Here is a 22507-nt window from a genome sequence, read left to right on the forward strand (position 1 = left end):
GTGCCAGTCACTGACTGGGATAAGACATCTGCATGTACTATTTCATTTCATCCTCCCCACAACCCTGCGAGATAAACACTTTCATGGCCTTTATTTGAAAACTGAAGACAAAAAGCACACTGAGGTTAGGAAAAAGTCACCTAAAATCACACAGGCAGCCGAAACTGGTTTGGCTCAGTGGATAGAGCATAGGCCTGTGGACTGAACGGTCCCGGGTTCGATTCCGGTCAAGGGCGTGTACCTTGATTGCAGGCACATCCCCGGTAGGGGGTGTGTAGGAGGCAGCTGGTCGATGTTTCTCTCTCATTGATGTTTCTAACTCTCTATTCATCTCTAAAAAAAAAAAAAAAAAAAAAAAAAAATCAATGAAATATAATTTTTTTAAAAGATTACACAGGCAGAATTCAAACTCTAAATCTGCCACCAAAAGTCTGTGAACTTAATTCAGTCTTAAAAACTAACACCTGCACATGCAAACAAAGCCTAAAATAAAATAAAACAGTAACACCTATTATTGTATAATCAGAAAAGGTTATGATTATTAAAGTGGTATATTTTGCCCATTTTCTAGCTTAACTATTTTAATTGAGAATATATTTATTGGAAACAAGCAAAGAGAAGATATAGCCCCAAAGAATTTTTAGTCACTGTACTAGTCTGTTTTGGTTATAAGAGACAAAAGAATGATTTAAATTGGCTTAAGAGAAAGGGAGCAAGAAATCAAGGAGGAATAAAGGAGGAAGAAAGGAAAGAAGGAAGGAAGGAAGGAAGGAAGGAAGGAAGGAAGGAAGGAAGGAAGGAAGGAAGGAAGGAAGGAGAAAAGAAGGAGAGAAGGAGAGAAGAAAGGAAGGAAGGAGAGAAGGGAGTTCATCAGTTCAAGGTTTACTGTCTCCAAGTAGCTTTAGGCTTGGCATGATTTGGGAGCTCAACTAATGTTACCTGCACCTAGTCATGCTGTATCCTTTGGCTTTGGCTTCTATGGTGATAGCTTTTCTAGAGATTTGTTCCTTATTGTAATAAGATGCTGTAGCATCCCCAGCCTTTCAACTTCCCAGACTTAAATCCAAGAGGAACAAAGACCTAGAAAAACTCATGTTGTATCTCGCTGACTCCAGTTGGGTCACATGCCCATTCCTGCAGTCATCATGCTATCCAGGGCGAAGCCATGCTTTGTGCTTTAGTGGCTTTCCCTAAGCCAAATGCCCACCCTTAGAAACAGGAAGAAACCTCACTGGAAACCTATGGACAGTCAGGTGATGATGGTATAGAAACATTTGTCAAAAGCAGAGTTGGGGTACTATTACTAGAATAAGGGGGCACTGATGCTAATTAACAAAAGCAAATGAGTGAACTCCAGTCAAATATCTGTCATATTTCTAGTGCTCCAATTCTTAGAGAGTAACATTTTGACATCAGTATGTGTATGTATATATTCCTCCTATTTCCAAGGGTGGGGCATTTTGCTTAGGGAAAGCCACCAAAGCACAAAGCATGGCTTTGCCCTGGATAGATAGCATGATGACTGCAGGGATGGGCATATGACCCAACTGGGGTCAGTGAGATACAACGTGAGTTTTTCTGGGTCTTTGTTCCTCTTGGATTTAAGTCTGGGAAGTTGGGAGGCTGGAGCTGCTACAGCATCTTACTACCATAAGGAAAAAAATCTCTCTATGTACATTTTGTATATACTTTTTTTTTTCTAGTTCCACTATTTTTATTAATATTCCATGTATAGGACTTAGACACCAGGCAACATATTTTTAAAAAATTTTAAATATTTTTATTGATTTCAGCAGGTGGAAGGAGGAGGGAAAGAGAGATAGAAACATCCATAAGAGAAAGACATTGATCAGCTTCTTCCTGCATGCCCCCTACTGTGAAACCGAGCCTGAAACCCAGGCATGTACCCTGACTGGGAATCAAACTGGCAGCCCCTGTGCATGGGATGCACTCAACCAACCAAATGAGCCACACTGGCCAGGCCTGTGTGGCAAGATACTTAGAAGATTCCTTCCCCAAAGGAAGCTGTCTTACTCTGATCAAATATTTCACAAATCTCTATGGTAAGCATTAGCTTCATTTATCAAATAAATATGTGAATATTCTGCTGTCTCTTTTCAGACATGCTCAAGAATAAGCTACTTTATACAAAATTATGTATTTCAAAAAATAAATTAAGGAGTTCAAAATTTATAGTGATTAGTCAGACATATTTTTGGGGAGGAGATTAGCCATAATAATAACACGTAGTGCTAACTTTTTTCCTATATTTCAAGAACTATAAAATGATTTATTTTAGCAACTTGATTAATTAGATATCATAATCATCTCCATTTGAAACATGAGGAAACTGAAGCACCAAAAAGTTAAATGATTTACAATAAGTGTAAGTTCACAGCTCGAAGTAGTAGAGTCAGAATCAGAACCCATGCTCTTTGGCAACAGAATACATATTCCTAACCACTAACTACACAAGCCTTTTTCCAAGCCATCCACTTTCAGAAACACACCAAGAGAATAAATATATTTGTTCTCCCATTGATCCTAGCCATTTAAAGTGCCTTAGGATATTTAAAAGGGTGAACTTGAAATGTTTTATCAAAATACATAAGACCTAAGATAAACAATACCATATTAAAAAGGCTTTTATGAAATATAAATTTGAAATAAGAATTATAGTCTCTTGTTTCTGATTTCCCAGGTTACAGGTCTCAGAAGTCACGCATGTTAGTTTTTTCTTTCATCTGGTCTGACCCTGGTAACACCATAATAACATTTTATTATAAGAATGCTAAGTGATACATTTGCATGGTTTTTAAACTTCATTCAGTTATACTACTTTTCAGACAGAAGATTTTGTATTACAACTTTTAAGGCCAGATACTATAATTGGAAAAACCCATAAATAATGGAAAAACAAACAATATTATTTTAAGTAGTCAGAACGGAAAAAATATTAAGAATCATATTATTAAATTTTGTGGACATTTCTGTTTCCCTTTTCATGACTTTTTTTTCTTTTAGTTTTATCACTTATAAAAAGAGGAAAATTAATTTTCTAACTTAAAATATAAAAGAAAAAGTAAGTTATGTTGATATATAATGACATCTACAAAAATAGTAGTTAAAGTTATACAAAAAATAAGGCAATACAAAGCAAATATATGTAGAGATAAATAGTATACGTGTGGATCTTTCAACAAAGATCCATACTTATAATAATAAGTACTCTAAAATTGAATTCATACTAAGAAAATTATTGGCTCATTAAATCTCACAGATAAGGTTGTAGTTATAGTCTATTCTATAATTAGTGACTGTGGACAACTGCTCAAAAACCTTACAGGCTTTTGCTCCTGAGTTAGGAAAGCTAAGAAATACTAAGGAATGTCTTTTTTTGAAATTGATGTTTTAATCCTATTTTATAATTGTAATGTTTAATTCTCTTCAGTACCTTAAGGAAATGCCAAAAATAAAAACTAAGAAAAGATTTGCTAAATATTAGCAGCAGGTTTATTTTCTGGGTTTTCTAGTTTCCTTAATCCATAGATTCAAGTCTATTTTCTCATGAACTTTCTGATTTTCACTTACTTTGTTTTTCTTTTTATATCCTTCATCCTTAAACGTTGATCCATTAGCTCATTTCTGTAACTAACAATTTCCATAAGAGGGAAAAAGTTCTGGACTACCAGACTTGGATGTTTTTCCACTCTAGTTTAGGAACAGCGCAAAATAGAAAAGAAGACATAGGCTCACTATGTACTATTTAGGTAAACTGTCATTTCTCTTTAAGGGTTAGCTATAGTTACAATATAAAACCCTTACTTTAAGTATTTTACATTTAGATAATACTTGTTGAGCAATATTCTTCACACAAGTATAGGTTTTTCTTTAAATTATTATGTTTCAAAGATATTTTGTTTTTCTTTAATAGAAATGCACACCAATGTTATCATGATAAATCTGAACAATTATTCAATGTACTGATAATCACTTTACAATCAACTTTCTTAAGGAAAAAATTATATATAATGAAATAGACCTATATCTTTATAAAGCATTTCCTTTCTTAAACTTCATTTAATGCATGTTACTAGACATCCATGAATTACTTCAACCCTCCCTAAACAACTAATCAGCTCAAAGGCCACCTTTAATCTGATTACTTGCTAGTTTGCTTTTGATGGCTTGATTATACTAGAATCACAGAATTCCACTTTGGGTCTTAACAGTCAGGTAAGAAAGATTTTTTTAAGTTGTGATTATCCCCAACAGAGGAAGACATTCCCATATGTTCCAAATGCCTAAATATTTCCAGCTCAGTTTTCTTCATCCCTCTCTTTCATTGAAGACTTTTATCTACAACTTTCCCTTTGGCCCTCACCCTCCTCTGTAGAGGAGGAAAAGGCTGTCAATAAACTCCTCAGTGGGGTAGCAGATTTGCATGTCTGGGAATCTTCCTTCCTCAGAAGAAAACAAACAGAGTCAAGAACAGTAGGGCTTTGGAATGAAAAATAATGCTCAAACAATAGCTACATTCCAAAGTGCCCTAGGTACAAAATGTGTGTGTGTGTGTGTGTGTGTGTGTGTGTATGTGTGTGTGTGAGAGAGAGAGAGAGAGAGAGAGAGAGAGAGAGAGAGAGAGAGAGAGAGAAAGAGAGAGAGAGAGAGAGAGAGAGAGAGAGAGAGAGAGAGAGAGAACTAGAGATGAGGGAATGAGAACATAAGAATCCACAGATTTGTTTCTTCATGTTATGTTAACATGGCCTAAATTCTGATACTCTACTCGGTTCTCGGTATTAGTTATCTCATTTAATTCTTGTAATATGTTGTGGAGGAAGTCGTGTTTTCTCTTTTCTAATGTGATGGTAATCCTAGTTTAATCATGACCACACAGAGCTAGCATTTAAACTCACATGTATCTGATTCCAAATGCTAAATACATTTGATTGTACCATTTTCCCTTGGATGTGAGAAATGTGTCACTGATACAGAAGTTGAAAAGAGTAATGTGAAATACATCTAATTTTTTTAAGTATCTGTACCTAAGATATTTATAAAATACCATGTACCTATTTATAAAATACCGTGGGTTAACTGCTAGTCACCTGTTAAGAATAACTTAGTTACCCCTTATACTCTTGCTATTGTGCGGATAGCTCACTTCTGCTAGAATCAGTCTTCAACTCTGCACCTCAGTTTTCTCATCACTAAAAATGAAGGCTCATTTTGAGTTTTATGAAATACATTTATAAGAAAAAGGTAAGCACAAAAATTAGGACCTAGTAATTGCTTAATAAATGTTGGTTACTTTTCATTTTTAGAGATACCTTAGTAATTTGGCATTTCTACCTTATGTTAAAGTTATTTACATAAAGCTTATCTCCCCTCTTATCTTATCTTGCTCATCTTTATTCATGGCTTCCACAATATCCAGTATCTGTGGTAGTTTTAGATAATTCTTTCTTTTGGGGTTGTCACTTAGTAGGAAGCTAATTTAAAGGGTTTTGTTGCTGTTGTTGTTTTGGTTTTGTTTTTTAGAGAAAAACATCAATCAGCTGCTTTCTCCTGCACACACCAACCTGGGAATAAACCCACAACTTAGGTATGTGCCCTGACCAGATTCAAGCCCACCACCTTTCAGTGTATGGGATGACACTCCAACCCACTGAGCCAAACCGGCCAAACAGCAGGGTGTTTGTTTTTGTTTGTTTGTTTGTTTGTTTTAACCAAGGAGCATTTCTAGCTTCATGTGATTTATGCAAACATCATTCACCTGGAAGGGCTTTTATTGACTTACTATTTTTTTTGTAGACACTATGCTTCTGAAGAAAAAGGCTCTAGCTTTCGAGCCAGATGAAACTAGTTTGCATCCTCACCCTGCTCATTTCTATCGGTACTTCTCTGGGCAAAGGACTTGGATTATAGTAAGGATTAAAGAAGATAAATAAAATACCCAGGACACGTAGCAAACGCTATTTACCTATGCTCTTCAACTCTTCAGCATTGTAGTAAGCAAAATGAATAAGACCAAATGTAAAGCTAGAAGTCTGATCTTTCAAAATTTACAATGCAATTTATCATTTAACCAAACAATTGTCAAGGGCTAAGCAACAGCCAGCATTTTTTTTCCAGATGTTTAGCATACAGTAACTAAGCAAACAGACAAAAATCGACAAAACTCTGGCCTCATGAAGCTTATATTCTGTGTCCTAGTGATACAGCCTCCATACAAGTAAGTTAAATATAGAATACAGGGAGGGAAGGGGCAGGTGGGGGAAAATATGTATATATAGAATACAGCAGATAATGCTGCTATAGAAAAAGATAATGCTGGCAAACAAGAAAAAAATATCAGGGGAAGAGGGTGCGGAGAACGGTGGGCCGTAAATTTGAAAAGGGTGCTTAGGGAAAGGCTTGTTGAGGAAATGGCATGTAAGCAAAAGCCCTGGAAGGAAGCTAGCCAAGTCACGAGTCTTCCTGGATGGTAGGGTTCCAGGCGGAGCAAAGACATGAGAAGAGTTACAGAAAGGTATTCACATTTGGAAAGGCCTATAGAAAGGCGAGTAACATTGACAGAATGCAAATGTTAAATTGTGATCACAACCTAACAAGGCAGTCACATCCACAGGAAGCAGAAAGAGCAGGTAGCAGGCACAGTGAGTACCGCAGCAGATGCTGCTGTCCTCCGTTAGGCCCGCCATCTGGTTTCCCAGCAGTTTCACCGGTGATACCTGTGACATAAATGTCAAGATCAGAGTCCAAGCCAGACCTGAGAAGCAACAATCAGACCAGAAATAAAGGAAAGCTCACTGATCCTCAATGTGCTGAGCCTGCGCTCAGAAGGGGTGTGTGTGTGTAGAAAGCAGAATGGCAGGAATGGATGCTCAGGAGAGTCTCAACCTGGATGGCTTCCCGCAGGTGGACCCAGATCAGTCTTAGGGAAATGGCGAGCTCAGCAGCCAGCAGCAGCTCTGCATCAGAGAAGCAGACAAAGCAAAATGCCGCCTATCTAAATGCCTACAGATGCTTGTTGAAATTTTAAAAGATTAGAAAAGGGATATTTTTTTTGTCCCAAGATGCAGTCTTAAAAAGACACAATAGCACCAATTATAAAACAGATATTGCTGCAAAACTTTTTTGTTTTTATCTGTAGAAATAGCATTGGTTTTCAAATATGAAAAATGCATTTTTCTATGTAATACGTTGGCAGCTACTCTTACTAGCACAGTTCCTTATTTTTAAGCACTTCTAACACATTTTGGAGAGACCAGATTAGCCACTCTTGTTCCTCAATTCACCTAATCTCTTCACCCTTAGGCTTTCCTTTTCTTTGTCTTCTTCTTCTCCACCTGCTCCTCCTCTTCCTCCTTTTCCTCTTCCTCCTAGTCGTCCACCTTCTTTTCCCCCCTCTCTTTAAGATAAAGATAATTCCTATCCTGCTCAAATCTGTAAGTTTGCTGTTGGGATAAACTCATATTATTGGAAGTAAAATATTTTTGCAACTACAAAGTATTATAGGCAAATTTATTTTCTTAATATTATTAAAATATCAATTTTTGCCTACAGGGATGAATGGAGAGAGAGAGTTTAAAATGAAAAGAAATGATGTCTATGTTAAAGATTCCCTATATAACTCAATGTTTGTGATTATAAAAGTATGGCTAGAACTTTTAGGATGGTTAGATTTTGAACAGCTCTCTATCATGTACATAAATGCAAACCACACATATGTCAGATCCTCTGATTCCCACCCTATCAAATCATTGCACCATTTGCATATAAAAACTAAAAAGGAAAAGAGCAGGTTTGGAATGGAGAAAGGCAAAAGGTTCAGGAAAACATACTCCCTTCTCCCCAATAAGTGATCATGTGCTTCTACATATTCATTTCCAGGCTTATATTGTGAAAGACATTTCCCATTTCTTTTTCTCAGTTCCAAACAAACAAAATATATTGAATCATTAAAAACAAGGACTGATCTATAAAACACTTTTGTCACTTGGAAATTATCAAAGGGAAAGATATGACTCACATATCTTTTGAAAAGTTCAAATCATGATTACAAATTGCAAACAATTTTTTGTGGGGGTTGAGAGAGAGAGAGAGAGAAAGAGAAGATTGGTTTGAGTTTTATAAAAACAAAACACACACACACACACACACACACACACACACACACACACAAAACAACAAAAAACTTGAGGCCCAGTGCACAAAATTCTTGCATGGGAGTGGGAGTTCCCTCAGCCCAGCCTGAACCCTTTCCAATCTGGAACCCATTGGGGGATGTCTGACTGCTTTGGACATCCCTCTCACAATCTGGACCGCTGGCTTCTAATCACTCACCTGCCTGCCTGCCTGGTCCCCCCTAACTGATCCCCCTCCCTCCCTGCCCCACTCCTGCACCAGCCTGATCACCCCTCACAGCCCCCTCTGCCAACTTGGTTTCCCCTAACTGCCTCACCCTCCTGATCTGGTCACCCCTGATGCCCACCTCCCCTCCCTGACCAGGTCATCATACACAAAGCCTGCTATTTAGTCATTTGGTCATCCCTCACTAAGCAGCCATCTTGTGAGGGCGTGAGATTTATTTGCATATTATATAGGATATATTCTTCCAAATAAAAGAATTTGTAAATTGGAAGGTATGAATTTGATTTAGAATTAACCCCCTACTTTTCCTAATGGCATTGAGCAAAGTTTTCCCTTATACTGGCACAACAACTAATGCTAATTATCTGGGGGAGATAAGAGATCAACCGAAAGATTTGTATACATGCATATAAGTACAACCAATGGACACAAAACTCTGGGGAGAGAAGGTATGTATGGGAGGGGGAGCATTGGTATATGTACAAAAATAATAATTTAATAAAAAAATATATTATTAAAAAAATAAAAAAAATAATAGGTTTTGTGTTTGGAAGAGGGGGTCTACCAAGAGATCATCTACACAGACTACTTATATTTCTTAAGAATTGAACTAAAAGACAGATGGCTTTGTCCAAGTCTCAGAACAGAGATTTCAGAATTTTTCCTTGGTTATCTATTCAATTATTTAATTATCATCTCACTTATTTTTTAAGTTATAATCTCTATCAGTATTAAGGGTATCCAGACTATTTCTGTTAGTGCTTCACTGGGTGGAATAGGGATCATCATATACCCCCTGGGGTTTATTATAGGGAAATTGTCAAAACATTTATCATTCTGTTTATTGCCGTTGAAAAGATGTTTGCTTATTAGTTCGACCAAGATCTATGACTTAATTACAATTGTAGGAGAATAAAAACATTGGCTGATGATGGGCATGACCCCTATGATTTTCAGCCTTCAGTCTCCTCTTCTGCTTATCTACTTGTTCAGTTCTTCTAAAAATAATAAAATATTAATTTGATTAAGTAGTTTCTGAGACAAAAGGCATGAACACACAGATTTACCATGTTGTATTCTAATTGTCATTCATCACAGGATGCTTTTAAATTTTCCTTATGACTTCTTCTTTGATCAATAATTTAGAAATGTGCTGCTTAATTTCCCAACCCCCAAATGGGTTTTTTTAGATAGCTTATTGTTATTGGTTTCTAATTTCATTCCACTGTAATCAAATATTATAATATGAATCGAGACTTGTTTATGGCCTAGCATATAGTATTTGGTGAATGTTCCATTTGCACTTAAAAAGAACATATAATCTGCAGTTGGTTATAATATTTTATAAATATTGATAGGTCCTCATGTTAGATCATTGATAATATTATTCAAGTTATCTATATCCTTACTAATTTTTTCTACTTGTTGCATTATATATTGAGAGAAAATTGTTAAAATCTCTAACAATAATTGTGCATTTGTTTATTTTTCACTTTAGTCCTGTCAATTTTTTCTTCTATTTTGGAATTCAATGATTTTGTCATACAAATTTAAGATTATTATGTCTTGTTACAAATTGGCCCTTTATCCTATGAAATGATCATTTTTTATCTGTGTTAGTATTCCTTGTCTTAAAGTCTACTTTATTTGCTATCAATATAACCCTATTAATTTTCTTATAGTGTAAATGCTATATCTTTTGGTACTCTATTACTTTCAGTCTATCTGCATTATTATACTTAAAATGTGTCTCTTGAAAACAGCGTATTATTGGATCTTGTTTTTTATCCAGTTGGTAACAAATGCAGAAATTATAACAATATAAACTTACAAAAATACCTATGTGTAGGAAGCAGTTATAGGGTTAAGCCTCGGACTGACCTGCTGGCAAAGCTGCAAACTAGTCCCAGCTTGGAGGGCACAGTCCTCTAAGCATCATTAAGCTTGATCTTGTGACTGCTCCCTAGATGGTTCCTGGGTAGCAAATGGGCTGTTGGAGGGGCAGCAAGTGCTGCCAAAACAAGTAAAACTTATAACAACATTGTAAATTACCTTGTTTGCCCCTGCCTATAAATAAAGCATCAACTTAGCAGTCTGGATATATTCTGTGGCCTCAGCCAGGCACAGAAGTTCCACCTAGTTCCAGCTTATTCTCTTGTCTGTCTTTTTCTTCATCCTTCATCAAGCCCTCCCTCAGGCTCGCATAACCCTTGGCGACGCACACCTATGCACGAACATTCATGGCCTCTTTTCTATATACTAGAGGCCTGGTGTACAGGTTTGTGCACCAGTGGGCTCCCTTGGCCTGGCCTGCACCCTCCTGCAACCCAGGACCCCAAGGAGGATGTTGGAGAGCTGGTTTTGGCTCCATCCCCACAGGCCCAATCCAGACTGGAGGGAGCCCAATCCTGTGCATTGAGCTTCTGTCCCCTGGTGATCAGTGCACATCATAGTGACTGGTCAATCAGTTTTTCTGTGGTTCAGTGTTTGGTCACTTAGGCTTGCATTGTCCATCAGGGGACAGCTGTCCCCTGGTGGTCAGTGGGCTCCCATAATGAGAGCACTGTTCAGCTGACTAACTGACTAACTGACTAACCAGCCTGGCAGCAGCCACTCATACCCTCAGTAGACCTGCAGGTCTAATCTCCAAAGAATGGTATTGGCACTGACAGACCAGCTCTACCAGGACGATTCCTACAGCACTGTCTGCCTCCTGGAAGTCAGCCGTGGCACCATGGCTGCTTCCCCTCCCTAGATGCTCTGCAAGGAAGAAACTATATAAAAGCAGCTGCCAGGTGACTCCTGACATCCAGCGCAAACATCAGTGGGACAGATCTGGATCCCGAACTGGCAAGGACATCCCACCACCTGCCTGGAGGGCCAATTGTGTCCCAGCCCCCTCCCCCTCTTCAGGATGGGCACCAGATGCAGACCTCACTGCTGGCAAGCATAGCTGTAGCAGGTGCAGAGGGGCCGGGATGAGTGGGCATGGCAAGCAAAAGCAGCAGGTGGTGTTGAACTCCAGGTTTCAGCCAATCCCTGCAGGCCACCCCAGGGACCCCACCCATGCATGAATTCATGCACCGGGCCTCTAGTTTTTCATATTAGCAAAAATCAAGAAACACTTCAAATGTCCATCAATAGAAGAATAAAATATATTTTTACCCAACAGAGTATTATTCAACATGTTTGTCAAAATTCAAACTAATGCATTTTTTATGCTAATTAAAGACATTAAAGGAAATGGTATGAGCCCGAGCTCTACTGTCTTTCTTTAACATCCTGTTTTCTAATAAGTCTGTGGACTACACTAAGCCAGACCTATTTAAGCTGGGACAAGTCAACCATCTTTGACTTCTCTCTTGCTGAACTTCTTTCAGTAAGAGTTTCTGCCAGATATCTTCAATTTATTATCTCCAAGTGGCCAGGATAAGAATATAAGCTTCTTTGATATGGATTCACACTTTATTGGGAGGTATAAACCCAATTATGCCTCTAAGATAATTTCCTCTTTTTGTTTTTTTATCCTAATACCATTAATATCACTGTAATAAAGTAAAAAAAAAAAAAAAAAAAAAAAAAGAATTCAAAACTTAGGAAGAAAAATGAACACATGGGAATTTAATAACAGTGCTGAGTCCAGTATCAGCAGAAGAGAACAGGCCAACACAAGACAACTAACAATGCAGTATATGATTTGTGATAACGTGACAAGCTTGAACAGATTTCTAAAAATTTTTCAAATGTTTTTATATACACTATTTTACCTAAGGAGGTGGATCAGGAAGATGAAGAAACTAAGTTTTTAGCCACTCAGTGGCCACAGCAAATAAATAACAGAGGCAAGACTGCAACTTACACATTTTGATCCTCCCAGGCCCCCCAAAAGGATTTACCCTATATTCCTTGCTATTCATTAAAGGTTAAAGACATTGAGGGCTGAAGTGAGGAACAAAGGCTTCTTGGATGAGGTGGAACTTACACTGGGCTCTAAAGGTTTGGCTGAAAGGGAAGGACATTCCACTTGGAGAGAAAATCATGAGCAAAGGCCCAGCCCCGAGCATGTCTGGCTGTGGCCTACAAGAGAAAGCAAGGTACGTTGGGACAATAGCAAATGAAAAGACCAGTTGGACTGGAGGGAATGTTCTTGCATAGATCAAGTTGCAGAACTAATCAGAGAAGGATGATAAGAGATTATGAATGTCCAAATGAGGCAAAGCAATGGGATAGAAAGGGATGACTTGAGTATTTCTGAGGTTGTTTCAATGACATTTAAGGTTTGCCTGCACAGTGGTGGAGAAGGAGCTGCAGAAATTTAAGATGACTCAAACATTTTTTGTCTGGATGGGGGTGGTGTATGTGTGTGTGGCGGGGGGAGACTTGATGCACAGGAAGCAGACACTGCTTTCCCAGCCCTCACTAATCTTCATCCTCTTTGAAGTCCAATTTCCTGTGAAGATGCTCCAAACATATGAAGGAAAACAGGACAAAAGTTGTGCTGAAAATTTTTTCTGCCCTGAGATATTGGAGCAAGAGGAAGATTAAAACAAAGGATACTAGTGAGTAATCTTTTCCCGGAGGAAACTCAAGTCAGTTGGAAGTTAAACTGCAGGGGTGGGGTGGGGGTTTGATGAAGAAAGAATAGTTCTGATTATTTCATTAAAATTTTTTGAGTGAGTGGGTCAATGTGTAGGTTAGAGTTAAGGGTACTGGCAGATACAGGAATGCTGACAGACTTATAGTTCCTTTTAAGTCACATTTTGATAGGAATTTCCACAATAACACACTCATGTCCACAGGTCAGATCAAAGAGCCTTCCAAAGCCTAATAGAAGTCACGTGTGATTTTGAAATGCAAAGACCAAACTGAAATGCATGGTTTTCCTCTGGACAGGATGCAAAGGTGATGTCTTTTCCTGGGTTCCTGTCCAGGTGGATTTGAAGAGCGATGCCACAGACAAAAGGTGGTATATGGAAATTTATTGGAAAACAAGCACAGGCTCCCATATAGGGAGAGGGTTTCAAGGAAGTGATCCACTAAGCCCCCTTTCCCTAAGGTTTATAAAGGCTGCAGTTCTTTCTCTTCTGATATTCCCTTCTTATTGGTCACTATAGCAACTTCAAAGCTCAAACCCCACATGCTCCCCCTCCCCCCTTTTTCTTCATCTTCTGTGGCAGAATTCTCTATTCTTAAAGATGGAGAAAATCTATTTTCCTCCTCCTTTTTGTTTCTCTATTCCTGTGGCTTTCCCCTTCTCCTGTGAATAGTTCCCTTCCTCTCCCCTTCTCCTGTGGCATCTCTTTTCTCTCTCTGTGAATGTATGCCTTTTGGCAGCTCCCATCCACCCAACTTTGCAGTCCTCTCCCCATAGACCCTCTTTATTTCTAAAACACCCTACACCTGCGTATTTTACCCCGAAAAACTCCTGTCCGTGTTAATAATGTTAGATGATTCACCTTCTGTTCCATTACTATAATACTCTATGAAATATTCCATTCCTGCAGATATTTAGACGTCTACTCTAATGCACTCTCCTTTTTGATTAAAGAAGGCCTCCCTTGGGTTTCTGCATAATATTAAAGCTGACCTTTGTCACCCTCTTCCAGCTCTGAGATGCTTGGGTGCTAATTGAATTAGATTTTTGGGATTTTTATCAGATTCAAACTTACACTGGTTTTTAGACACTAACAAAACTGGTTCTTTAAAAGAAATTCAGTTCTCCTAATTCTGCCATGCACATCGCTACCTTATAAACAGCACTTTTGTACCTACGATAATGAAGCCAATAGATAGGAAAAAAGTTATTCCTCTATCCTTCTAAAATTTGAAAATTGCTAAAAAAAAAAGAAAAAAAAGAAAAAAGGGACGGAAACTATTACTTCAAATAGAATCCTCAAAGCCACCTAGTTTTTGCCATGTATATAGTGATAACCGATCAACATAAACTTTGTGTTTAATTTCAAAAGAATTCTTAGGCTCTACAATCCAGGGATGGTAGTTTCATTTAACCTTTATGCTTAGGAAAAGGATAGTAAGATGTTCATAACATTCTATTTCACATATAATCTTGTGTGGTAAAGATATTAGAGTTAACTTTGATTTATATATAGGAACTCAAAGTATTTAAGATTTAAAACCTGTTATAAATGCTGACAGATCTAAGAACCCATGTGTTACAAAACCTTCTGCCACCTGAATTAATAAAACTAAAATATTAACATGGGTTTTAACAACCACCTCCTAGCATTCCAGCTGTACTTTAAATACACCGATTGCAGCAAGCAAGTGTTTCATTTTAATTTGGACAAGTTTGGCTTGTTCTTCATTCATGGGATTTTGTTCTTCTACAATAATAAATAATACATCAAATTTGAGAAAAAAGCAAAAACAAAACTTGAGTGAAACTTGAATGGCCGATCAACATAGCCTTTGATAATCTTGTTAACAAAATATTTCTGCAGTTTATTTGACTGTTACATACTTGTTTCTATGACAGGAAGTACGATAATCTTTCTATCGATAGAAAGGGTGTTGATTAGATTCACTTGAGACATTTCTCAATAATAACCAGTTAAAAAAATAAATAAATAAAGGCCATTCCATCTGAGAGATAACAAAAGCAGTGAAAAGTCATTTTCATTGTACAGATTATGCAATACCCAGAGAAACAGTAAACGATTACTATTGATTATAAAACAACACTTTAGTAAGATTTGAAATATCATCCCTTTTCTATTTTTCAAACAATTAAGCACATTCCATTTCATACACAGTGATGCAGTGACTGAAATGATGGGATGCTCAGGCAAGGTATGGGAGGAAGTGGTAGAGCTACAGCAACATTCTCTGTTAGAGATAATTTGCCGCAAAATGTCCACATGGAGCATTCTCTGACTCACTCACTTTATAGGTGTGACCCACCACTGAGATAGCTAGCTATTTTATTTTCACAAATAATACAAAATTAATAACACAGAGAAAGTTAACAGTGCAAACCAAAGGTTAAATAAACCATTGGTATCTATAAGCACACTGGTATCTATCTAGTATCCAACTTTTCTGTTATATAATACTAGCAATTCAGAAGTGGAGTGTTGATCAGTCTTTTGTCTTTTAAATGAAGCAATAATCTCATCCTTAATTATTGATTTACTCTACAGGTTTTAAACTTGTTTAGCATCAACAATAGTGGTATTAATGTGCATTAGAAGGAACATCCAGCTAAGACTTTAGAGAGAATGTTATCTATTTCTTTTATTTTAATGGTGTTAAAATAGAAGCTTATGGAATTTAAGAGTTTAGGTAGTTATTGTCAGATCTGGGACCAGAGCTCTGATTTTCTGACTTACATTCACTGGTAATAGATTTTTATCCACAAAGAATAGAACAAGCTATGAGAATTTTAAAGGGAACAAAAAGTATTTGAACTAAGATAACAATGAGAATTATTTTTTATTAAGGAAATAAAAACATATTTATTAACGTCACTAAATATTTCTATTATATCTCTTTCCTTTATTCATGAGTAATCTTAGGATTTGAAGGCATTTACTTTGAGATAAAATAGACCCTTGATCACAGATATTTTATCCCTCTCCTTCTAATTCACCCTTTCATGTGCCTGATATAAGTGAAAATAACATTTATATTCTTAAATGAGTTGAGAATGGGAAATGTGTATCATTGCTGGGAACTGGGAAGAAAAAACAGCAATGCCATAGTGTCTTTTTCTTAATATAGTCCAGCAGGAGCAGATTAAAGAAAACTCAAATTTCAGAATTGCAGGCTCAAGGATGATCATTAAAGTTCAGAAATAAATGCGAGATGTGCCCATAGAACACCGTAATCACAATGAGACGCCATGGCAAGTGTTGGAGGAAGAATATGTTTGGTAGCAGTAATAGGACCCTGAAGATTTCACCAATATTTCTGAGATGTCCACCAGATGGCAAAATCTGTGCCCAGCTTACAGCAGGTGCAGATGGCCATGCCAGACGAAGAATCGGAATACTGTTCTCCATGAAGGCAACTGAATTCAGGAAATAATTCCTCACTTCCTAGGTTTCAGTCCTGGCTGCCGAACCTACATAGCCCCTGCCTTGATTAGCTTTTATTTTCTATGGGCCACTGGACCCTGACCTTCGAAATTACTGAAACCATTGCTGCATAATATATCTATATTGTTTCATTCCAAAAGAGAAATCTTAGCCCTACCCAGCTTGGCTCAGTGGCTAGAGTGTTGCCCTGCAGACTAAAGAGTCCCAGATTCTATTCAGGTCAAGGACATATACTGCAGTTGCTGGCTCCACCCTGGCCCAGGCCCTGGTCGGGGCGCATGTAGGAGGCAACCAATTGATGTGTCTCGCTTACATCAATCTTCGGTCTTTCCCGCTCTCTTCTGCTCTCTTTAAAAAAAATCAATATCCTTGAGTGAGGATTAAAATAATAATAATAATAATAATAATAATAATAATAACAAATGTTCTCTGTATTGAGAAAGAAAAGGAAACTTCTTACATGATAAAATCTGTCCCAAATTAAATTTATATCAGTATAGTTATATCACTATGAATACTGATATAAATATAGCTTAGTGATGAAATGTTATAAAGTTTATATAAAAAGTTAAGAAAGTAAATTTTTACTATTGATTTTTTCCCCAGAAAAATTTGCCAATATAACTAAGAGTTATATTGATTAAAAGTAAGTAGAGGAAACATTGATTAAAGGTAAGTATTGTAAGAGTATATATGTTTACCATAATTATTTACAGACAAAATTATATACCTAGAAAAGCTAAAAGAATAAACTAAAAAGGGTAACATTAATAAAATATTTGTAGTATAGCTATATCTATACATTTTATTGTATGAGATCATTCATCAGAAAGTTAAATACTTCCCAACATATATACTTTGCAATTATATAGCAATATGAGCATATAGGCTAGCAGACTGCTACCCAGTTTCTAAAAAGGCCATTTAGTAAGTGTTTTTGGCTTTGTGAGCCATATGGTCTTTGTTGCAACTAAGCAACTCTGTTGTAACAGCCTAAAAACAGCTATAGACTGTACATGAAGAAATGAGCATTACTATTCCAATAAAACTTTATTTATGGACACCAAACTTCAATTTTCATATACTTTTTTGTAATGAACTATTCTTTATTTTCCAACTATTTTAAACAAAAGAGACTATAGAAAGCCATAGTTTGCTAACACTTGCTAACATTATGTAAATCAAAGTGGCACTCTCAAAGCCGATATCATGTCATGGAGAATTTCATGAACTTCATGAAAGAAAGATTTTTTTTTTTTTTACTACCAGGTATTTAAATGAGAAGAAAATTTTGAATATGAATATGAAGATTAGAAAGGACACAGAGAAGACACAGGGTTTCCACTAAGATAAGGAATATAGACAAAACCAACTCACATATTCTTAGAAATAGGGTGACCATATATCACAGTTTGTCAGGGACAGTCCTGTTTCACTCTTGTTGTCTGGAGAAATTATTAACAAATCACATTGTGCTTTAGAATAGATCATACACTTTGTAGTCACTCTGTCTACAACTAGGTTTCCCAGTTTTCCGAGACCAGAAAATAGCCAGTGTACTAATAAGTCTGAGCACTTCTCTGGCACATCCTGACTGCCTGACAATTTCTGGACTAGGACAGTGGCTTAATTCAGGGGACATAGAAAAGGAAGAAAACATCCTAGCTGGTAATGCTGGGTTGATAAAGATACTATACAGTTGGTCCCTGACTGGCTTGCTTCATGCCTTAGATATTTTACTTTTTACATCAACTATCTCATCATGATTTTATCATAAATTTATCATGATATTCAAACCAATCCATGATCTTTCATATGAGTCTCATCAAGATTTTGATATTTCATTGTCATTTTCCCATACATATCACCCACATGATATGTAGCAGGGAAAAAATGCATATTTATTTATTAATACCATGAAGACATGCTCATGCTGAAAGTGTATTATAACCACAACTGATCCTAGATACTTATACAAGACTTAATCATTGTTAAGTACAATAATGACTCAAACACTTAAAAGCTCTTTTTGAGGGTGATTGCTTCCTAAGATCATTTTATTCCAGTACAAAATTAATTTTTGGCAAGTAGAAACAAAAAGTTAATTAAAATAATTTTCTTGTACTCAAAAACCTTTTAACACGTTGTGACAAAAATCTTTTAACACATTGTGACAAAATATATTTAAATGATTCTTAAACCATTTCTTCAAATAACAAAAGGCCTTTGTTAGAAGACTTTTTTTTATTATTATTAATGCAGTTAGTAATTATATTTTCTTCCAAATGAAAATCTTGTGGCTAAAGGACAAATGGAAGCCGACACACATTTAAATAATTAAAAATTGTGAACCAGCCAAAACCGGTTTGGCTCAGTGGATAGAGCATCGGTCTGCAGACTAATTCCGGGCAAGGGCATGTACATTGGTTGTGGGCACATCCCCGGTGGGGAGGGTGCAGGAGGCAGCAGGTCAATATATCTCTCTCATCGATGTTTCTGGCTCTCTATCCCTCTCTGTGAAAAAATCAATAAAATATATTTTAAAAACTAAATAAGTAAATAAAAATTATGAACCAAGCTAATGAACTTTTAAATAATGTATGATCAACCTTCTTACCTTGACAAATCAATTTTATAAAAACCTGGAAGACCATGTTTACATTTAGGCTTCCAGAACTCCGTAAGAGTTCTACACTGGAATGTGGGTGGGCTGGGCTAGCCAGCTCAGGGACCCTTCTCCTTAGCTATTGTTCTGCCTCTTCCCAGCCTGGCTCCACTTCCTACTGTGAGGTCCTTTTGTTTTGTTGGGAATTTTTGCACACATATTTAATACCTCAGCCCCTGTGTCCAAGAGCCACTCATGCCAGTCGTTCTTTTGGCAATAGAAAAAAAAGAATGTTTAATGGAATATTACCAGAAAAAATTTACGAAGTCCACCTTCACCTCTGCTTCCACCCATCTCTGATTTCTCTAAACCCAAATGCAGTAGGAGGGAGATGACGCTGATGTATAAATATTGCAGGGAGATAAGCTAGTAGCTTTTATTTTTGAGTTTTCATATAATTTTATTTCATGTTCCTGATGCCGGCCACCTTTTCCTACATAGAAATAATGTCAATAGGCATCTGTATATTACTAATGATATTCATCATCATTATAAAAAATATATAATTATAATGTGCCTTAAAATCAATATGACACAAAATTACAATTTTGAAGATTAAAGATCTTATTTGCTTTCATAGGCATTGTGACTCTTAGATGAATCCTAAAGCAAGATCTTCCACCAACATAAACAAACCACCTTTTCCTCAAAAATCTCACCATTACTATTTTTAAACAAAATTATAGATCATGTTAAATTTGAATTCTAAAGATAATAGGCATATGAAGTAGCTGTTGGAAAAAATCCAAACCACAATATTTAAAAATTTAACATGTACAGTATATTAAAATCTCTTAAAATGTTTCCTAATTGGTTTCCCTTTGAAAGAAACTTGTTTGTAACTCTCATCAATATTTAAAGCACGTTGAATAATCTGCATTAATAAATTATAGAGCAAAAAGTGATAAAATCAGGAAAAGAAGTGGGATTTTTCCCCCCTCTACTGGCAGCATCTGAAAGTGATCTGGAATTGACGTTAAAAGTATTTGTGCCCTGTTGATTGGAGCATCATCCCATATATCAATAGGTGACAGATTTGATTCCCAGGCAAGGCACATCCCCAGGTTGTGGGCTTGATCTCTGTAACATCGATTTTTCTTTCTCTTTCCTCCTTGCCTTCTCTAAAAATTCACTAATAAAAACTAGTATCTGTGACCTTTGTTAGCAAAATTTTCAATAGGAACTTTAGAAGTCCTTACTGTATACCTTCTAGCATGTTTACTTAGAGTAGAAATATTAAATATATTACCCTGAGGCCTGCTTTGTGTTTTCTATGACCTAGTATCTCTTATATAGAAGGCCCGTGGCCATCACACCATAACCCCATCATGACCAAACAATAGTGACAGTGGATGGGGTGAGATGTGTGCGACTAGCAGTGGAGAGCTACGAGCTGCGGAGAGCTACGAGCAGCGATGGGCTGGGTGTCCAGCTGAGGCAAGCAGAAGCGAGCTACTTGCACATGATTTCATGTGTGCTGGGCCTCTAGTAAAATTATAAAATAAATATTTTTCAAAGAGAATCAACAACAAAACCAAACATAAAATGTAATCCCTTTGAAAGTGCTCTGAGGTGAGAAGTGATAAGCCTGGTTTGTGGCATGGTGATCATACACCTCAGCACTTCTACCACCAACCTCAAGTGTAGTTGTGACCGCACAATTGCATTAATCAATGACATCAAACTTGAGTTAATGTTTCTGGTTCAGATCATCAGCTACCCCATCAGCCCCCACAGTGCCACACTGATGGTCAAGAACGGATAGAGACAAATAAATACCAAGTTCTGAAATGGATAAGGGTTCTACAGCTGGCAACCTTGACCCGAAAGTTCCTAATCACAACAGAATAAAAATAAACACAAATAAAATGTGTGGCTGGGAACTGAAACTAGACCATTTCATTTAAGGATTAGCAGTTGAGTGAGACAATTATGAGGATATCGAGAGAGGAGGGAAGAAGAGAACACTGATATCTGCTTTATAATGTTGCCCCCAGTCAACCCTGAGGTGAGGAAAAAGGTGTATCTGTATCTGTACTGCCACCTAAATGCTTACATCTGCCCTTCTCTCCTTAAACTGTCAGGCTCACCACACAGCTCAATTATTATTTTTTCTTTAATATATCTTATTGATTTTTACAGAGAGGAAGGGAGAGAGACAGAGAGCTAGAAACATTGATGAGAGAGAAACATTGACCAGCTGCCTCTTGCAGGCCCACTACCGGGGATGTGGCCGCAAGCAAGGTACATGCCCCTCACTGGAATCGAACCCGGGACCTTTCAGTCCGCAGACCGACGCTCTACCACTGAGCCAAACCGGTTTTAGCACCACACAGCTCAATTAAATCAGATATAGAGACAGGAAGTGATTTTCTTCCCATCCAGTTCTGACCGGAACCGAGTCCATCTGACCTGAGAAAGTAGTTACTTCGCAGGCGTCCCTGTGAAGGCAGAGATCCCTCATCACGCCTGTGCCTTCTTCAAGGCCTCACGTTGCCATCCCACGGCATGTGAGTGCAAAGAAATGCTTAGACGTTGGCTCTCGGAAATGTGCAAGAGGATTCTGGCACCATCAATAGAAGCGAGAACTTCTGATAGGAAGCTGCACAAAGAGGCTTAAGGAAGGAAGTGCGTGACTAATTGGACTTTTCTCTCATTACCCATATCCTTGTCAAAGTACGAATGAAACTGAGGGAGGAAAAGGCCAGAGTTTGAATAATTGGTTCAGATGCTGGCAAACTAGACTTTAATAATCAAAGTAGATACCCAGACTAGGTTTGTATTGGTCCGATCCTATGCAAACTTAAAATAGAAGCTGCTTTTAAACAGGTCATTTGGATAAAAAATAAATAACTAAAGTATGTACAATAGGCATAATGTGAAACAGCATTATTAGTTTTAACGTCAAGGATTAATATGGCAAAAGTGTGCTCTGTTGAAAAGTGTGTTTTTTATTTATTCCAGAAAGTCCATATCCACAAATACTCTTTTCTGGGATCCAAATATATATATGATATTTATCTTATAGACAAGGATTTAATTTCTAAGAACAGGGCACCTTACATCAACTTTTGAATTTTTTCAATATCAGCTCTTTCCTATCTCAAAGGTTCATTTTTGAACCTTCCCTCTCTTATCTCCTATTGGATTCCAATTTATTTTTCTCTTCATTTTTCAAATATTTCTTTTATGATTTAATAACCTTTCTCTTAAAGAGCCTGAGATTTCTCTAATCCTATCTAAAATCAAATTTCCCTCAACAGTATGTTCCCCCTCAATTTTAAAAAAAAGTTATCTTTTCTTTCACTGCCAAAAGTCTTAAAATCTAATTTTTCTCATTTCTTGTTTAATCCTCAGTCTGAGCCCCTGTTTCTATTTTTATTTATTTATACTCAACTCACTCTTAAAA

Source organism: Pipistrellus kuhlii, unplaced genomic scaffold (assembly GCF_014108245.1).
Source record: "Pipistrellus kuhlii isolate mPipKuh1 unplaced genomic scaffold, mPipKuh1.p scaffold_m20_p_7, whole genome shotgun sequence".
Lineage (NCBI taxonomy): Eukaryota > Metazoa > Chordata > Mammalia > Chiroptera > Vespertilionidae > Pipistrellus > Pipistrellus kuhlii.